Source organism: Ambystoma mexicanum, chromosome 4p (assembly GCF_040938575.1).
Source record: "Ambystoma mexicanum isolate Mex_15411 chromosome 4p, UKY_AmexF1_1, whole genome shotgun sequence".
Taxonomy (NCBI): Eukaryota; Metazoa; Chordata; class Amphibia; order Caudata; family Ambystomatidae; genus Ambystoma; species Ambystoma mexicanum.
In genome coordinates this window covers 646697657-646717530 of record NC_090927.1, presented here as the reverse complement: position 1 = coordinate 646717530, position 19874 = coordinate 646697657, and positions in this window count along the sequence as shown.

Below are 19874 nucleotides of genomic sequence, written 5' to 3'. Positions count from 1 at the left end.
GCACTATGGAACAGTTTCTTCGCTGTCTGTGTCTGCAACATCAATCTAACTGGTTCTCGCTACTAGGTGCAGCAGAATTTGCCTATAAAAATTCTATACACTCATCGTACTCTTGTGGTGACCGTGTATGGCTCTCTACAAAACATCTGGCCATTAGGGGTAAAAGGAAACTGTTGCCATGTTACCTGGGTCCTTATACGATTCTACGGTGCCTTAACCCTGTCACTGTTTGTCTAGACATTCCATCTCATTGGCGGGTGCACCCGGTATTCCATGTCTCCTTGCTTCGCCCTTTTGTACCCGGCACGCGGTTACCTGCTGTCCCTACCCCAGTTAACATCCGTGGAGAGGACGAGTATGCGGTGCGTGCAATCATGGACACTCGCCTATGTCGTGGGGTTCGGTCTTACCTGATTGACTGGAAGGGGTATGGTCAAGAGGACAGGTCCTGGGAACCAGCCTCTAATTTGAATGCACCCCGTTTGTTGCGTGCCTTTTGGTCTCAATGCTTGCGAAGGCACAGGAGAAGGTGCTCTTTGTGGAGGGGTACTGTCACGCCTCGGCTAAATTGGAAACTGCCCTGGCGGTTGTCTGAGTGCTATCCGGCACGTAAAACCCTTTGAAACTACAACTCCCACAACTCTTGCTATATAGCCACATGACATACACGCATGACGTTGCTGTGTTTTCCTTCGTTTGTGAACTGCATTTAACTCCCGTCTATCCAGAGATCGAGTGCTCCTAAACTGTTGTTAGGTGTGAGCTTCTATTACCGGACTTCTGTTTTGTTATTGAATACTTGGCATTTGAATCTAGACCTTGCTTCTGCAAGAAAATGATATCCAGCTAATTAACAGGTTAAAAACTGACTTAGATGGGGCAAGTAAAAAAGAGGAGATATTAAGAACAGAATTAGAAGGATGTCAGAAAGACATGCAATTAAAATGCAGAGATTTTGATATTCAGTTGTCCAAAAGCAAGAAACAGTTTGAAGACAGTGAGCAAGAATTGGTACACTTAAAAGCCTTAGTGGATCACATTAGACAGGATAAAGATGAGATTGTTTCAGAAATGCAAATTTTGCAAAAAGAAAATTTTGAAAAAGAAAGAGATCTCCAAGGTGCAGAGCAAGAAATGGTTAAAATGATTCAAGAAAGAGACAAGAGAAAAAAAGAATTCAATGAATGCAAAATGCAAATGTGCGACATGCAGAAGGTAATAAATAAAACGAGTGATGAAAACAACTATCTGCAAAATGAAGCACGCAGGCTCCTTAAAAAGTGCAAAGACTTAGAACAACAAATGTGCATTCCCAGGTCCCAGGAGAGGCGGCAGGGTACTACATTCAATGGAGTGGAGGTGAATTCTAGTTCTGCCCAAAGAGCTAGTGCTCCAGTGACTGGGCCAGTGACTGAACTTGGTTGCAGCGCCCTTGGGGGATTTGATACTCCCATTGGGGGCAGCCACTAATCCCATACACCTGGAACCAGGATTGAGTCACCAAGTAGTGCAATTCCATGCATTGCAACAAGTAGCCCCATAGAAATAATGAAATCTATTAAAGCTCTGATCAAACTATTTAAAAAAGGAGGGAAATGCTGCATTGAGGATCACTTAGAAGTGGTTCATGACATTTTTAAAGCACTCCAGATACCTAAGGAACAGTACAGACAATATTTTCATTTAACTTTAGATGCTCCGACGGCCAGCATCATAAGGGGATTAAATGAACAGCAGAATATGACATGGGTGGAGTTTGAAAAAGAAATTAGGCATCATTTTTCTCCTTTCCAGTCATTACAGGAGGCAAAGAAAGTTGCTTACACACTTACTGCTGGGCCTAATGCATTCCCTCGCCAGTTTTTACAAGACTTAAAAAGAGCATTTTCTTGCTTTGATGTATCTTTTGACCCCAATTCTAATGAATTTAAAACGGCCTACTTCTATGGGTTACAGAAAGACATCATATCCCAATTGGTTTGTGAATTTGATCGTGACAAGTCCCTTGAGTGGATTGTGGATCAAAGCACAAAACTATATGAGGTACTCTATTGTCAGGGTAGAGAAAGTGATAAAATGAAAGATACTAGACCTAAATCTAAAGAACCCTCAGCAACAGTGATGGAAATCAGGTCAGCCAGGATGTCCCTTGAATCGGCTCAAAGTCCAGGTAAAAATAATTCGGCACCTGAACAAAGGGTTAATCAACAAAGGTCATCACCCTCTGCACCAATGTTTCAATCACATGATCCTAGTAATAGGGAGAGCTACATCAGTCCTAGGTATTTAGGAGATAGGCCCCGGGCAGGCTATCGGCCTGATATGTCAGGTATGAACCATAATCAGAGACAAAATCAAGATCAAAGAAATGATGGTCCCTATCAGACATTGGGGACACAGAGCAAATTTGATCCCAACACCATGATATATGGTAATCAAGATAGACCCCGATATGTGGATCGATTTGCTGATAATGGGAATCAACATAGGGGTCAGTACCCACAACATGAGAGACAGGACATGAGACAGAACAAGAATTATACTCCACGTCAGTACAATGATTACCCACCAGGGGACTACAACCAAAGGATGGGTGCACCCCGCTCCCCTCCACAAATGAATCAAGAGTTCAGAAACTATCCCAATAGAAATCACTCACCTGAGAGGTATCAGAATAGATCCAATCAGGGAGAAAGCAACCAATATCGATCTAGGCCACAGAGGGAGGATTCTAGAGAGATGGAAAGGTTCCAGTGCCTTAAGACCCAAGTGAAAATGTTAGCTAAACAAATAGGGAAGCTTTGTACAGCACAAAAACAGTCATCAAAGGAGGGGGCTGATGGCCATAGCAATGACCGGGGGGCTTCTTCTGAAAAGTGACTAAGTACTCATGATACCTACAGTGCCGAAAAGACAGATTGCTCTGATGTAATTTTGCATAATGACTCTGAGATGTCTAATGATTTAAAAGTGAAAATGCCAGTAAATGAACATGTAACAGAAAGTGCAAATACTTCAAAAATAGAGGTACGGTTTAACCTAGAGCTAAATCAAACATTGGAGATTTGTACAAATGAAATAAGAAAACCTGAAACTCTGAGAGAACAAAGAGACAGATTTAAGGAAAATGACTCATGCATGGGGAATACCAGTAAACAGGGAGTAAGTGGGGATGCTATGATTTCTCCCCTGGGCAGTCAAAACAATGACAAAACACAGGCAGAAAAAGGAAATACTCCAAAGGAGGGTACATGCCAATCACCTGAAGAATTCTTTGAGCCACATATTTTTGAAGAGGCTGAAAGGGCTGGTACCACACTAAATTATCACAAATGCACAGAATTAAACAATGACAGATTGCTGAATGATGTTGTTACACATGTTCAGTTGGAGGGTTGTAATGTGGCCTCTGATGATACCTGGATGGATAGGCGAGCAGTGGCCACACTCCAAAAAACCTCTGAACATGGAGAAATGAATAAAGTCTCTCGCTCAGAAATGGGTAAAAAGGAGGGACAAATGTCTTTCCATTTACCAATGTGCTTAGCCAAAAGTGAAAAAGGCCTGAGAAAGGTGAGTCCTGAAATCAGTAAGAATTCACACTTCTTATGTGTATTAGAGGAAGTTGAGGACAGGTATTGTGCTCCCATCACTGTAGACGGAAAATGCCAAACATTTGCAATGATTGACACTGGCGCACAGGCCACAATTATGTCCCAAGATGTGGAATTGTATACTAGAGGATGTCTAGTATGTGCCTAATTTAAACCTGCTTCACCAATGCACAGAGCTTCACTAATCCATGGTCAGATTTGCAAATAGACTATGTAGGGCCTTTAAAAAGGTTAGGCAGAGGAAACTGTTATATTTTGAGTGTGGTATGTTTGATGTCGAAGTGGATTGAATGTATTCCTGCACCAGATTGTAGTGCGCAAACAGCAGCCACATTGCTAGTGAATCATGTGTTCTCAAGGTTTGAGTTGCCACAAAGACTTGAGTCAGACAGAGGAAGTCATTTCACAAGTGCTCTAATGAGCAAGGTATGGCAAATACTGGGTGTGAAAAGGAAACAACATATCGCATATCGGGCGGCTTCTTCAGGTGGAGTTGAACGGGGTAATAGGTCTGTTGTGGACATTTTAAAGAAATTTGTAGCTAAAGCAGGTTCCAGCTGGGATTTAACTTTATCGTTGGTTTTGATGGAAATCAGATAAACTCCTGCCAAAGGTATTAGCCCACATGAGGTCTTGACAGGTAGGAAAATGGTGTTGCCGCAACACCTGCTATACAGAACACATGAGCAAACACTTGTAAGCGCATCTACAGTTCATGAATACATTGATGAGCTGAGGAAGCATTTACAACATGCATTTGCTTTTGTACAGAAAAATCTGGAAAGGGCTGCTGACAGTGCTAAAACATATTATGATAAAAAGTCAACAGTAAAGGAATTTTGTGTAGGGGATCAGGTGTATACATTTCATTTTGGAAAAAGTAAACAGAAAAAATCCAAATTCCTAGCAGCCTGGCAGGGGCCATTCCGAATTATAGATAAAGTCTCTCCTGTAGTTTACAAAATTTTAAAGACTGAAGGTGAAACAGCAACAGAACAATTTGTGCATGTAAACCAAATCAAGCCATGTCATCCAAGACATGAGATAAAAAATCTGGAGCGTGTAGAAACAGATAAAGTCCCTTGAAAACAAAAAGGTCAAATAAATGGGTACAGTCAGGAGGCAGTGACAGAGAAGTTACATAAAGATGGTTGATTATAATGGCACATAAACACTGTAATATATGTAAATATATATATAATATAAAAAAGAAGCTGACATTTATGGAGTGGGTGTGCAGAATGAAAATGCATTAAATATTGAATGCTGTTTTATGTATGCTTGTTCTCTATAACCTGTGCTTAATTTCAGAAGGCGAAAGAAAAAGGGCGAAATGTTTTACAAAGCATGTTTTATTTTTGGCAAAAGGGTGAAGTTAGTATTGTGCAATATACTTAATCTGTTTCTTTTCTATTTGATTTAGAATATTAACATATTTGTACCGGAGGTCACGGGAGACGATGGAGTCCTGGAGTCCCCTGGATGAAGATCGAATGATGCCTGCCTCCGGGTGGAGGTGAAGACAAAATAACCGGAATGCCAAAGAAAAGATGACTTCTATAGAAAAGGATCTAAGAGTACCAAGATGGAAGAAAACCCGAATGAGCCAAATGATGTGACATCGCTGGTCGGGACATATCAGAGGCAGACAAGTGTCCTGGCGTATGGAGTTCCACGTATTTATTATTTTAATTAATTATTTTAATCTGTTATGTTAATTGTTTGTTTTAGTTATTTGTTTTATCTTATTGTTTTTGATTGACTTCAAGTATAAAATTGAAGCACTGAACAATGGACACTTCCATTGGGAAGGAACATATGGACCCAAAGATGAATTTTGATATTATGTTGGTTGGACAGTGGTTTTTCAAATTTTTCGTTTTTGCATGTGAATATTCATTTTGCTGGATTGCTACATTTTAAAAGAAGGAAGGGAGCAAGTTGATTTTCCTCTAATTATGGCTTGGACTGCCAAATTCTCAGAAAAAAGGAGGGAATATGTAAGAGTATTTAGCATTTTTTTTCATGCAGCACCACTGCACGGCTTTGGTGCATTGCTATAATGCGGTACAGCAAGGCATGTGTTGCCAGTGTGACATGGACATGTAAATGAAAACAGGCTATTCAGTCAAAAACGATTTCTACATCTAAAATGAAAATATTTTTTTTTTCACAGTTAAAAGCATATATTTTTTCTCACCTGAAATTCCTCTGTTGCAGGATACACATTTGAGGATTAATGAACTAACCTCATTAACAATACTCACGATTCTAACTCATTAATAATATAATAACTCATTAATAATAATATAATAACTCATTAATAATATAATGTGTTCTCCAGTACAAAATGAGATGGAAAATGACAGGCTCTGAAAGTAATTTTAAACGCGCATCCAGATTTTTTTTTCTTTGCTTCTATCTGCGCTCTGTCCACAGTATTTGCAGGAAGCAAAGACTTGAATAAGCAGGAAAACAGTTTGGTTACAGTTGCAACTGTATAAGCCAAGCCATTGTTAAAGAAAAGGAGGGTAGGACATGTTAGAATTTCATTGGTTGAACTCGTTTGGCAGGCTGTAACAGAGCTTTGCTAATGAATCTCGGGGAAGAAGAGAAGAGAAGACATTTTACACAGTTGGGAGAAAGACCTGCCTGGTGGCTGGGGATTTTCCTGATTGAAAAAGCAGATCCCAGTGCACTGCTGCAGAGACTGGGAATTCCAGTCAATAAGCCCCGGTTTGAGTGACGGCAGATACTCGTCCTTGCTGGGGTGATTTAAGAAGAATTCATTGAACCACTTCCAGAAGGCGACCAGTCGACAAATTTCACATGCTCAACAGGCCTGGTAATTATATTACAGAGTGTGGGGGCAGTGTGTATGTGTGCAAAACTATTCAGTCAGCGTGGAAGAGGGAACTCCAGTGTTTTATCAACATGTTTAATGTTGCAAATTGAATATGTTCTCGTCGCTCTCTTCTCATTTTGTTACAGATAAGGTTGTTACTGTGCAATTTCCATTTATTTCTGTAAAAAGAGTAAGATCGTGTTGAAATGCAATTTTTTATAATACACAAAAAATATCTGAAAGCAGACGGATAGTGTGTTTTATTTTTCTGTTTTATTTGTGCATCTACCATTACAGTACTGATAATATGGGGAGAGGTTTAGACAGTGCAATTGTCATTTTTAAGCTAGCTAGAAATAAGACTTAGCGGTAGCTGTGTGCATGGTTCCATTCAGTATATAAGTGTATGTTTTCTGAACGGAACATAATAATAACATAATGAAATAAACTGCTGCTTGAGGTACATGAGTCAGCAGAAAGAGAGGCCCTGGACATAATTCACCGATGTAGATAAGTTGGTGATGAATATCACATGTTAGCTTGCTGCTGTAGATAAGTCAGTGAGGACAGCCCATGGTGGCACTCCAATTGAAAATGTGGTGTTCCTGAAATGTAAGCCTGAGGCCTCTCTAGTGATCACACGAACAAACTAAGCAAAAATAAGGGGTTCTGGATATTGGGGCCACATATAAAACAAAGGAATTATGCTCACCAGAAATACCACCAATAATGCATACCAACATAATGTATACCACTAAATGTATCTGTGTGCTGAAATAATGTATGTATACTGTAGTACTATATACCAAATCTAATCTGAATGCGAGTGTTTATTACTGATTATTACTGAATTATTTTCATTTTGGCGGTAAGAAAATACCGCTAGGCCCCAAATCTATACAAAATACCCTACAATCTTAACATTGATATTGTGAGCGGCTCCCACAGGATGCCATTACCTTTCTGAATAGTGTGTCCTACTGCTGTCACATCTTGAAAGAGGAATGGGGGATTCATAATCAACTGTTGAGACATTACAGCATAGAGGGCCAGTATTTTCTCTGCAAGGTATTTGTTTTTACCTTTTTACTTTTTTGTATTTTGTCTGGTGATAGGGAAGAGAAGATATCTTGGCAATTTGAATACTGGGTCTGCAGTTCTATCCAGCATTCTTCTCATGTACCCCACGATGCAATACTCGTCCATGGGCACTGTTTGGAGAATGACAACTGCTTCAAAGTTGATGTTGCACAACATACACATATAGATGTGCAGATTTCAAATATGGTTTGTGTTCCACCTCAGAGTTTAGAATGACATCACTGTCAACTCAAGCTTCACTCTCGTGTCTATGAAATGTCAGTATATATACATCCCTTGGTGGGATATAGCCCTGTAGTTGATAGCTAACCAGCTATAATGATATATATATATATGAAACACCTTTTGCTGTATAGGTGCATTATAAATACCCAATGAAACAAATAAATAAAAATAAATATACTCAAATGAATAACATTGTTTATTGTCCATTAATTACATTACATGTGCATGCGACTATACATTCGTTGATAATACTAAGTTAACTGTTTCGTTAATGGTATTTGTTTTTCTACATATAAAATGTTAATGATTACTTGATTTGTTTAGATAATTTTGTAACCTCTCTGAAGAAAGAAAATAATAATTCCTTGGCCAGTAATTCTTTAATCTTCGTGGCTAACGTACACTTTGACTTAGGTGATGTTTAGGATACAAATAAATGACAAGAGAGAGGGATGTGGAATTTCTCCAATACCTATGTCTTCTGATGATGAAATGGTGGGTGTCATTTAGGCATGCTTATATCCAATGCACACATATTGAATATCACCCACAAATGTGTTTTATACTGCTGGGACCAATAGTATATGCACATATGTATAGTTGTCTTATGGAAGCATACTGTCAGGAAATGACATCTGCCAAGGGTGCAATCGCTCTCAACTGTTCCTGTTTGACCTTTATGATTGTGTTGTGTTTTGGTTTGTGGAAGTGTGGGAGCTGAGTGGGCCATGTTCCCACCTCTCACCTTTGTACTCCTGCAGAGCAGAATCCATTTGGTCATGCATAGGATTCAGCTATAGTATGACCACTTGTCATTCACTTCATGCAATTACAAGTGCAACGTTCAACCGAACAACGTACTCTTAACATGAAATAATATTTACAATAAGCACAAACTTCAAGAAAATGTTATAAACATTTGAAGCTAATTCGTGTAGCTATACTGCTTTCGCCTTAATGCAGTGTTAAATAATTCATGTACGGGAAGTTGCCAGCATACCGAAACCCCTAAAGGATTGCATTCGGTGGGAGCGCATTTCAGCCGCCCGTCGAATTCCCCTAGCATTTAAATGCAGATGCATGTGCGCCGAGTCCATTAATTCCATTGTGAATCCATATGGGGTTGGTGAAAGCAGGTGGTCCATGAGTCTCCCTTAAGCAGCTTAATTACTGAATTGATCAAGGGAAACTACCTAGAGCAATGCACGCGCTGGTGTATGGAAGATAAATGCGCCATTACTGCAGCCTCTATGGTTTTTAAATCTCTGCTACTCTTTAACGCATGTTTTTTTATGAAGTAGAGCAGGTGCCCCTTTGCCCGTGTCCCAGTCGCGCACCGGTTTAGAGGGCCTGTTTAATTATGCAGAACAGGAATACACCTACCCTGTTATCGCTGCGAGGCTGCATCGTTCCCCATGGGAGGGAGGTCTGCCCACGATTTTTACGCACTGAAAGAAACAACCATGGCCGGTGTGAATGTTTCAGGTGGTGGTTTTTTTTATTTTTTTTTTTTATCACTGCTGCAGTGAGGAAAAACAGCACGCCAGGTGCATATATTCATGGACTAACTATTGCAGAGACACCAGAGATTCACTCTGACCTTAAACACTGTTCATAAGGCGTGCAATGTCCCAGACACAGGTCCTTACATGTGTATCATGTATCTGTTTATTCGCAAACTGAGCAAGGGGAATTCCCTAGTCTTCTTTCTTCTTCTTTTAATTATTTTTTTTTCTACCACAGTTGGAATACATACAATCAGTTTTTAAACCAGAGACCGTTAAGCGAAAGCACATAACATGGACGTATTTTCTTAACTTTACTTAGCAACCAAATGAATAATCCACAGCCAACATCTTTACTTTTTGCAGAAGCCGGGGTTGAACTGCTATTTGCCATCTCTAAACAGGATCGTTCACTGACTGGAGAACAACGATACGAATCGTTTAATTAGCTGAGCTTTGGAGTTTCTTTGAGAATTGACTACATGGAGACAATTAGTGTCTCCCCGGTGCAGTATGATGTGATCAATAAGTCTAACTTCTGACTGGCAAGGGCTCACGATAGAGGGCTTAGGGGGCTCGCTTAAGAGAGCAGTTTCCTTTTCTACACTTCGTGGTTGTCATGGCTATCAGGGTCCTGGGTGCATTCATCTTCCATCATGCGAAGGGATATTGTAAGAAACTAACTTCCCCTTTCCTACAAGGCTTGTTATCCAGACCTTTTTGGCAGGAGTTCAGATTAGACTGTGCATGGCACCAATTATACAGCACTGTGCCTAATTCTAGGTCTAGGATGCCTTTATTGTGTACTGGTTTTGAAAGTGCTTTTGTATTTAATGGCATTCAACATACATTTTGAGAGCAAAAGACATGTGCAGGACAAATGCACATTGCAAGTATTAGCTCTAAAATGGTAGGTTATTCTTAAGTACTGCAGTGATGTTACATCCAGCACAGATTTTAGATCGTATTTTGACTTAACCCAGTGTTTTGTCACACTAAGGGCTCACAGAAATCAGAAGTGCAACAGAATAACACTGCCATTTCAGTATAACCAACACATTGAGGTGACAGTTTGAGATCGTGCTTGCATCTGTATTGTTGCTCACTTCTGTAAAGCGCTCCATTGCTTCTCGAAGCTAGGTCTGTGCTCAATAAATATAATAATAATAAAAACATATATGTAATAATAAAGCTGCATTGTTGTGCTTCTCTGTTGATAATAGCATTAGCACTCTACAAAGCCATTGCTTCCTATTTCTTTTTTATCTTTTTTATTTTTTTATTTAAACATTCAGTTTTAGTACACACACTTTTTGTTTCTCCATTATCATCCATTAAAAGCAAAAAAGGAAAACACGGATCAGAACACAGAAAGTCCATATTCCCTCATAGGGTCCCTAAGGATGCATGAAAAGCCAGGGGAGTCCTATGGCCGGAGGCAAGAATGGAGGAGAGGAGGTACCGTCTTGGCAGGGGAGTTGCTAGGTCTGGAAAAGACCCGGGGCTAAGCTGATGTCGGAACTGTTGGGACTGGGGGCTAACTAGTCTTTTGGCTGTAGCTCCTGAGATTCTATCCGGGGCTACAACCAAAAGACCAGGGGCTATAGCCCCCTTAGCCCCTCCTAGCAACGCCCCTGCGTCTTGGCATGTCGTCAAGTAGAGTTAGTACAGCAAGAACAGTGATCAGGCTTCACAACGCAGCGACCCACTGACTTTATTAGATCACAAAGTCTATTTATGAGATCCATTCTCAAAATGTATCAAGTGGTGTCTTTTGGTACTTCCCGAATGTCAATGATTTTCTGTTTTTTGACTGAAAAGATGAGTAGAAAGATTAAGCCAACCCTTGGCTTGCAGCTCTTTCGATGTGAACACTGAACATGTCATAACCGTTTACACGTTCATAGACTTTAGGGGGTCAAAGTTACGTTTCTCATAGACTACCAGTTACAGAGAATGTGTATACAAGTAGGCCCTGATTTACAAAGCGTGTTTTATTTTGACAAACGCTTAGCGAATCTGGCCCGTCGGTTCTTTGATGAGATTGGAGTGCACAGTATTAAAGGACACACACATTTGACATTATTAAATAGCCCTGAGGTTGTTTCGGTAGATGGCAGGTGGCATTTTATGTAACCCCTTTACTGCTGGGCAATTTTGTATGCCTATCCAAATAGGAGGAGCACACGCTTCCTCCTAAAACGTTCCACATTTTTGCCGACCTCCATATCAGATGTTTTGATACTATGTCAAACCAATCTGTAATACGGTATTTAGTGGATGAATTAAACATTTACATTTTTTTTAAAGTTATTTTTAGGAGTTTTCAAGTATTGTACACCCTCACTTCGTGTCATTGAAACATAACGTCCCCTGCCATATTTTCATTCGATCAGCTTCACGCTCATATAGGGACTTTTAAATGGAGTGTTGACTGGACTTTCATTTTGTAATAATGCTAAAATAGCAAAGATCAGATCCTTCATGGACAACAGCGTTCAAGGGAATGGCTATTCATATCAGAGCTCAGTATGACATTATTCCGTGTGTGTTATCCACTTTCCAGACCACCCCACAACATATTTTGTCTGACTTCAAATGAAGGATGAAGCCTGGTGTTCTGTGCCAATTGCACATCACTTCTCGGTCATTGGAAGGGACTTGAAGCACTGTGGGCGCTATGGCTGGGCCATAATGCAGGGTTCTGAGGGTCCTGGTATGACCCTAGTCTGACAGAGCATGAAATACATTAAAATACACAACTTACTTGTTCGACTAAAATTACATGAAGGTCAATGCAATGCAATGACATATTCTGGTTTGTACTCTTCGATGGAATGCACATTAATATAATATAGAATGAAGACAACGTTTTATGTATTACTTACTCAAACTGATATAAAGATGAATAGCGCAGGGTTCGGTTCCAGTTCATCCTGCGGTCGGCAATAGAAGTTGCTGGGTAAAAGACTTGTCCATTTCACATTGTTTATCAAGCAGGTGAAAGGCAGACAGGGGTTGAGGACATGATCGAATGCGGTTAAGACTGCGTATTGTGTCAGTGCCTAGTTGGTAAGGGTCATGTATACCAACCACCAGCAGGCATGGGGTACACCTCTGCATGCTCACAATTAATGAATTAAGTGTTCTCTTAAGTGGCAGTCTGGCAGGAACGTGTGCCTTCTACAGAGCACTTCAACATTTGTGCTGGTGACGATTGGGATCAACTGCTGTTGCCTGTGGATTGGCATGCTGCATACAGAGTTGCTAAAGTTTAAAATCTACAACAGAGCACGTCAGCGCACGCATCCTCTCAAGTGGACTCTTAAGTGGCAGTCTGCTGCTTGGTGGCAGGGCTGTAGCTTCACTCACACAGGGCCATAATCAACTGTGAGTTATCGCTGTGGTCATTGTCTTTGTTACTCAAGCCCATTTGATAACATTGTGCCTGCATCATTCGAAAACTGCAGTTATGCCGGTCAAATTCGATTCTAAAACAAACAGCTATAGCCTATGACACAAAGCCCCATGCAGTAAAAGTAGGTCAACTGAATCCAACAGCACAAACACCATTGCCGCTACTGAATGTACGGATAATCCCGCTAGACCATCCAAGAGTTTGCTTGCAAGAAATGTACAGCCCAATAAAAGGGAAGTTAGCTGAAAAAATACATCATTCTTTCTGTCAGACCCCGTAACTACAGGCAGGAAGGGTGTTACCCCCTCTGGGAGCCACAGTATTACAAGAAACTGTAAGGAGACAAACAGTAATGAAGAGCCTGACAAAGCCTCCTTCACTGCAATCGATAACAACTCCCTGTTCAAACTATGAAAGGGAAAGCATTTTTAATTATTACTTCTACGTTTTTCTTTTGCAAAAAAGGCTTAACAACATATCTAGATTTTGGTTTCATACCTCTCCAAAGATTTGTAAAAACTTGAGTATTGAACATTCTTCTATATTTATATTTATTCCTCTTTTCAAATAAATAGCACATGTCCTCGTTTTTCTTCAAAAATGTTTTTTTTTTAAATAGCTACCAACAGATCGGATACATTTCTTCGTTCATTACTTCTACTAACAATATTCTGGGTTTCATTAATTTGTTCAGTTGTCACATTTTCTATTTGGACTTGCAGATTTTCAATGTATTATCAATAACAGGTGTTGTTTCATTATCCACACTATTTATATGTACAGAATTGAGAACATAGCTTTTAAAAATATTATTTTGAAAAACGTGACTTCCCTGTAAATGATCCTTCCTTTTAGCATGTTGTTGTTGATTTGTTGAGGGCATCTTAAAAAAATATGTGAACACAATGAATGTATTACTATAAACAAAGCTAGTCTTGTAAAATACGAAAACTGCTAAATGTGCTCTACAATGTGATCCTGAAAACCATAGTGTACCTTTTTATTTAGCAGCAAATTTTCACCCAAAAAATGATTTGGGTACTTTTAAATAATCAGACATTTCACTACTGAAACCATTCTAATGCTTGTTATCTGTGCACATTAAACTAATAACCCCATTTCTACATACATTAAATAGAGAAATGTAATCAGTCTCTTGGCCCTGTCATAAAACCCACAATCTAAGTGAGTGACTTTGCCCTGCAGTAGTACTCACCAAATGTAATCAATAGCTGAACCCTATGGAAGAACTGAAGAACCTTAAAAGGTGAGTAGGCATTGTAGGAGAAATCATGTTGATTAAAGTACTCCTGGGCCCTTTAATAGAGCCTGAGAAATATGAGGGGTAGCTGCAACAAATTCAACAGTTTGAGAAAACTTAAAAATTAGTGTATTTTTGTGACAATTCAAGTATCCAGGAATAGTTTTTACACAATGAACAATTACATTTCCAACAATGCAACTTCCACGTACATTTCTTTCACCACTACAACAGTCCATTTACCAATGACAAGTACCATGAAAAAAACTTCAGCCACTTTTCAGGTCGCTGCTAATTTGGTTATGATGTTGGCAAATGTTGTTTTGCTTATTTGCAGATATTTCTGGAGTCTGCCGGTTTACAGCGAATGATAATTAACCAGTGAACATTTATTCTCTTGAAAAAATGTTTTGGAAATTATACACTCAGCTTATGGCTACAGTATGCCAGGTAATACTAAAAATCCTTAGGGGTTTCAGGCAAATTGCACCATGTAAATGGTTTCTGAAAAAAATGGAAACAAAGTGAAGCAGCTGAATTCACAGCTGTAAGGCCTCATAGTTTGCATTTCAGCTTTTCTGCAGTAATCCATGAAATGTTCTTGCTTCTTTTTGTATAGGTACGACCTGGCAAATCCCATGGTTTGTGCAAATACTTCACTTCATATGTGGATCCTTTATCATGAATTCTTAGGGTGTGAAACAAATCGTTACTCTGATCTATAAAATGAGCTCAAGTTTTATTCAGGCTTAGCATCTTGAAAATGTACTGCGCCAACCACATATTCATCACAAACTGAGAAACTCAGTTGCCACCAATTGAAACTCTACTTTTCTCATCTTATTTATGCTACATGAGCTACACAATACCATACCAGGTTACTCCAGCACTCAAAGTAGAGTTCTACATGGTGCATTATTTTATAGTGCAGCAATTGTTATCTAATCTAATCATTGTACTATGTACCACAACTATGTGGTACATAGTACCATATATGTGAAATTATATATGTGAAATATATGTGACCGACAATATATGTGAAATTGAGTCTAAGGGCCTCATTATGACCCTGGCGGAATGGGTTTAACGGCACCGGTAATGGTGCCCGTGCCGTCAAACCCATTCCACCTTATTACGAGGTTCCCTCACGGGGCCCGCTCTGGACGTCTTGTCAGATTAGACGTCCTTTGCAGGTCCTGCAAGGAGACCAGGGCGCTAACAACGGTCCCGCTTTTAACGGGCCCGTTGTTAGCTCCCTCCCCATTCCCATTTGAGCCCTATTGGGGCTCAAATGGGAATGGGCCTCCCCATTCCCATTGAGCCATATTGGGGCTCAAATGCGAATGGGGATGCGTAAATTGAATGAGGAATTACAGGGTCCATCAAGGTTGAAATGGCCCGATAATTCCTCATTTAAGGAACCTGGACCCGAGTTTGGAGGCAGCCATGCCGCATATAGCGGCATGGCCATCTCCAAACTCGTACTGAGGCCCTAACATTTCTATCACAGATTTGAAAGTATATTCCATTACTGCATTGCATATAGAGCACTATGGGTACTATAGCTTTCATGACCATTGCATGCACATGAACTCAACCTGTGTGCTAGAAACAGCAAAATGTTGGGAGTTATTCAAAAAGAATGAACAGCAAACATATCTGACACTTTCACAATGTGTTTGGAAATGGTGTGCTTTGAAAATGCAGTGACGAACTTGAGTACCATAATACATGATCACATATGCTCTTACAGAATACATAAACATAGGAAGAAGTCAACTGATGAGGGTACATAGCATCTCCTTCCAAACAAGAAGTATACCTCTAGCCTTGACAAATATTGCAGCTGTCTATGCGCTTCATAGTTAGATATCAAACTCTTCCCTCTGACCCTACATTAGTGACTCCCCATTGTGTCAGAGATGTGGAAGTCTTTGAATGTGGCGTTAAATATGACCAGACGCATGATGGAATACACTTGTCAGTTTCAAGGGTAAGTTAATCATCACTGTTAATTTCCCAGTGAACATTTCTTCTCTTGAAAAGTGGTTTGGCAACTATACAATTAGGTTATGGCTATAGTATGCCAGGTAACACGCATGTCTTTTGGGGTCTGAGGCCAAATACACTGGGTAAATGGCATCTAAGAAAATATTAGAAAAATGACCCAATTTGAACCACAGAGGCTAATGCAGCAAATATTGCATTTGGGATTTTCAGCAGTAGTACATCAATAGGGTAATTCATGGAATAAATGTGTACCGAAAAGGGGAGCGCAAGCGTGAAAATCGCAGCGCACGTGTGCTAGAGCCGCGCATGCAGCCGTTCGTTGATTCATGGAATGCGCTGCACGTGTAAACCCTGGGATGTGCGCCAAATCCATGGGTGGCGCACACGGGCGCACACGTCACTAAACGCCATGTGCTATGCGCACAGCGAAAGCAGACAACATGTAGCGCACACAAGAAAAGGGGGCGGAACACGGGGCATAACACGCGGAATGGGGAACAACGCGTGAAAATGTGGGCGTTACGGGGGAATCACCGCAGGTAAATGCTTGCAACGCCCACACGCGCGGTAACAACACGTATTCATGGAATCGAACATGGGAAACCCGTGCGTCAAAAAAGACGCGCTAATCCGGAAACACGTACGCCAGCCGGAAGCAGGCGTAAGTGGCCCCGCGCAGCATAAAACTGCACGCAAACAACAAACAAGCTCATACGCTACACTGAATATACCGTTCCTCGCAGCAGTGGTTGTGGGACACCGCAGGAGGAGGAGGATAGCCAGGCCCCACCTTTATTTTTACCCAGGACCAGCCTTTTTGGGATGCCTGATGACCAGGTCTATGGGAGGTACAGATTTCCACCACTAATAATCCTAGAACTGGTCAGGGAGTGGGAGGATGACCTCACATCACCCACCCTGTGCTACCAAGCACTGAGTCCTTTGGAAAAGGTGCTCAACGTACTGCACTTCTTGGCTACTGGGTCATTTCAGCAGACAAGTGCCATAGTTGGGGGTGTCTCACAGGCCACGCAGTCACGCTGTCTACACCAGGTGTTGGCGATCATGACTGTACGCCCCTCATTCCGCAGGCACATATACATGCCCAGAACACCTGCAGAAAGGCAGGCCGTCGTCCAGGACTTTTACGGGGTGGCACACTTCCCCAAAGTTCTTGGTGCCATTGATTGCACCCATGTGGCTCTACATCCTCCCAGGGCCACTGAGCACATCTATCGAAACCGCAAGAACTGGCATTCCATCAACGTGCAGGTTGTATATGATGCCAAGGGAATCATCACCTCAGTATATGCCAAATCTCGGGGTCCAGCCATGATAGTTCATATTCCGAATGTCACCCCTAAACCGGGACCTGGAAGCTGGGAGGCATGGCGACAAATGGCTAATTGGTGAGTACAAATGCCTCTGCACATGCATGCATGTCAGACACTGAGAAATGGGAAAACCCAACTAATGACAACCATTATCACCTCCCCAGGGGACAGTGCCTACCCTCTGAGCACCTACATGATGACGCCAGTACGGAACCCCAACACACCACCCGAGGTAAGATACAGCACAGACCATATTGCAACCCGGGGCATAGTGGAGCGCACATTCGGAGTGCTCAAGTCATGCTTTCACTCCCTTGACTGCTCTGGTGGGCAGCTGCTATATGCGCCCCCAGTAGTGTGCAGGATCATAGTGGCAGCATGTGTCCTGCACAACGTTGCAACCCGGCGGGGCGTGCCAGTGGACATGGTGGTGCTCCCACACCCCCAACCACATGCACGGCCGCTGTGCATGGGAGGTGAAAGGGCACGTGGTGAGGCAGCCCGTACCCATACCACCCTGAGATTGTTTACCTGGAAGTGCTACATTGTGTGCATCCCTAGCTACTTAAACACACCCAATGGCATGTCAGTAAAAGACACACATTCATGCAGCATGAAGGACTACCCCCTTGCAAAATACTGCAACCAAATAGTAGCATGTCACCCAACCCCTCCCTAACCCCAAATCAGCTACCCAACACACCATGGCATGGCATGCTATGTGAAAACAAACCAAATGAACGCACAACACATGACACACGTGTCACAAAGTGCACTGTCCCAAATGGAAAAAGGCCAGAGACAATTTCCTCTCACTAATGAAAAAGAAACAGCACACATGAACAAATACTTACCAACAAGACAAAACATTAGTACAGGATCCAACAGTGGCAACGTATGACAGTAAAAAATGAAAGTACTACAAGTGTCACAACCTGACAAAGGCAGCACATCGACCCCTTCCAACTGCAGTGTGTTGTTGGTAGGCAAATGTGGCAGTGTACTGCATACAACATGAACTGCATCTGCAATGGAGATGGGCTTGTTAAGACATGAAGAAGCTACATGTATTTATGCAAAAAAGTCCTGTATGTAATACAATATACAAATCAACCATGCAGTGGAGAAATCAACACCAATCCACATTAGGGATGTACACACAGTTGGGACTACAGACTGCCCACACAACTTATGAGAGCCCAATGCCTCTGTGTAAGTTACTGTCACTTGGTCACACCATTTGCGAGCCCATGGAAAGGGGAAGCAGGAGGGGCGTGTGTGTCTGGAACCCAAGCTTTTAACCCAAACACAGGACAAGCCTGCATGTGCCCAGCTGGAATACACGGTGGATGCCTACGGGAGCCACACAAAGCAACACACTGTAACATGAATTTGCAATCTGAAAGAAAATGGTTATCAACAAAAGAAGTAAATGCAAATTAAATGAAGAAAAAGAAAAAAAAGGAAATGAAAATTAAAAAAATAATTAAAATAATAAACTAAAAATCAGAATACAATTTTGTTAAGCGGAAAACCTGTGCAGTTCCCTCTGGGACCACTGCAAAAGATTTAGGCTTGCTGGATTCCAAGATGGCCGCCGGGGTGAGGAGTCGCAGCTAAACCGCGCTCTGCCCGGGCCGCCGAAAATAGCACGACCGAAGCCGTGACGGACCGTCCTTCGGCCCCCCCCCGATTACCAAGCTGCCCCCCATACTCCCCCCCCAGCGAGGAAGCAGGCGCTGTGGGAAAGCGTGCGCCGCCGAAAACACGAGGAGCGAGGCAGACCGCCCCCTCCCCCATCGGGGCCGAAGGAGTCTCTCCCGCGCCGCAGGGGGCCGTCCACCGCGGCGACGGGCGACTGGGAGGCACCGGCCAGCGAGAGAGCGGGATCGGGGACACAGCAGAACCCGAAGAATAGAACCGCCCTCACGCCACCCCACGCCGCCCCGAGGTGAGGGGAGAGCGGCGTGCAGCGGAGCAGCTGCGGCGCCGGGAGAAAACAGCGCGAGCAGGGCGGACCGCAGGAGAGGAGCCGCGGGGGCCGCCCTGCACGGAGCGCACAAGAGGACGTAGCGTTAAAGGTGAGCCGGCCCAGGGGGAGGTCCAGAAATAAGGCGCCCGCCCGTGCGCACATACCCCGGGGGGGGGACTCACAAAAAAAAAAAAAAAAGAACCTCTCTCCGGCACCAACTAGATTTCCCCTGGGACACAAGGAGTCACCTCGCAAGTCCCCCCCCCCACCCACGCAGGCTGGATCCAAGGCCCACAAGACAGGGGTGAGGAAAGGGGGGAAACTCAGGAAGGAGAAACACATTACCGCAGAACCCCCAACAGTTAAGAACATCTCGGAGGACAAGAAAGCGAGGAGGCCCCATCGGAGGGCTACAAGAGGGCGCAGGAGCCACATAGACTATCTGACGGAGCGCCCTATCATGTCTAGAGTAAAAGGAAAGGGGAACCCCATCCAGCAGACTCCCCAAACAGCGAAACAAGGGGCCGATATTCTACAAATGTGGTCAACAGAGGGGACACCACAACCGAGAGGGAGAAACCAGGGAGAC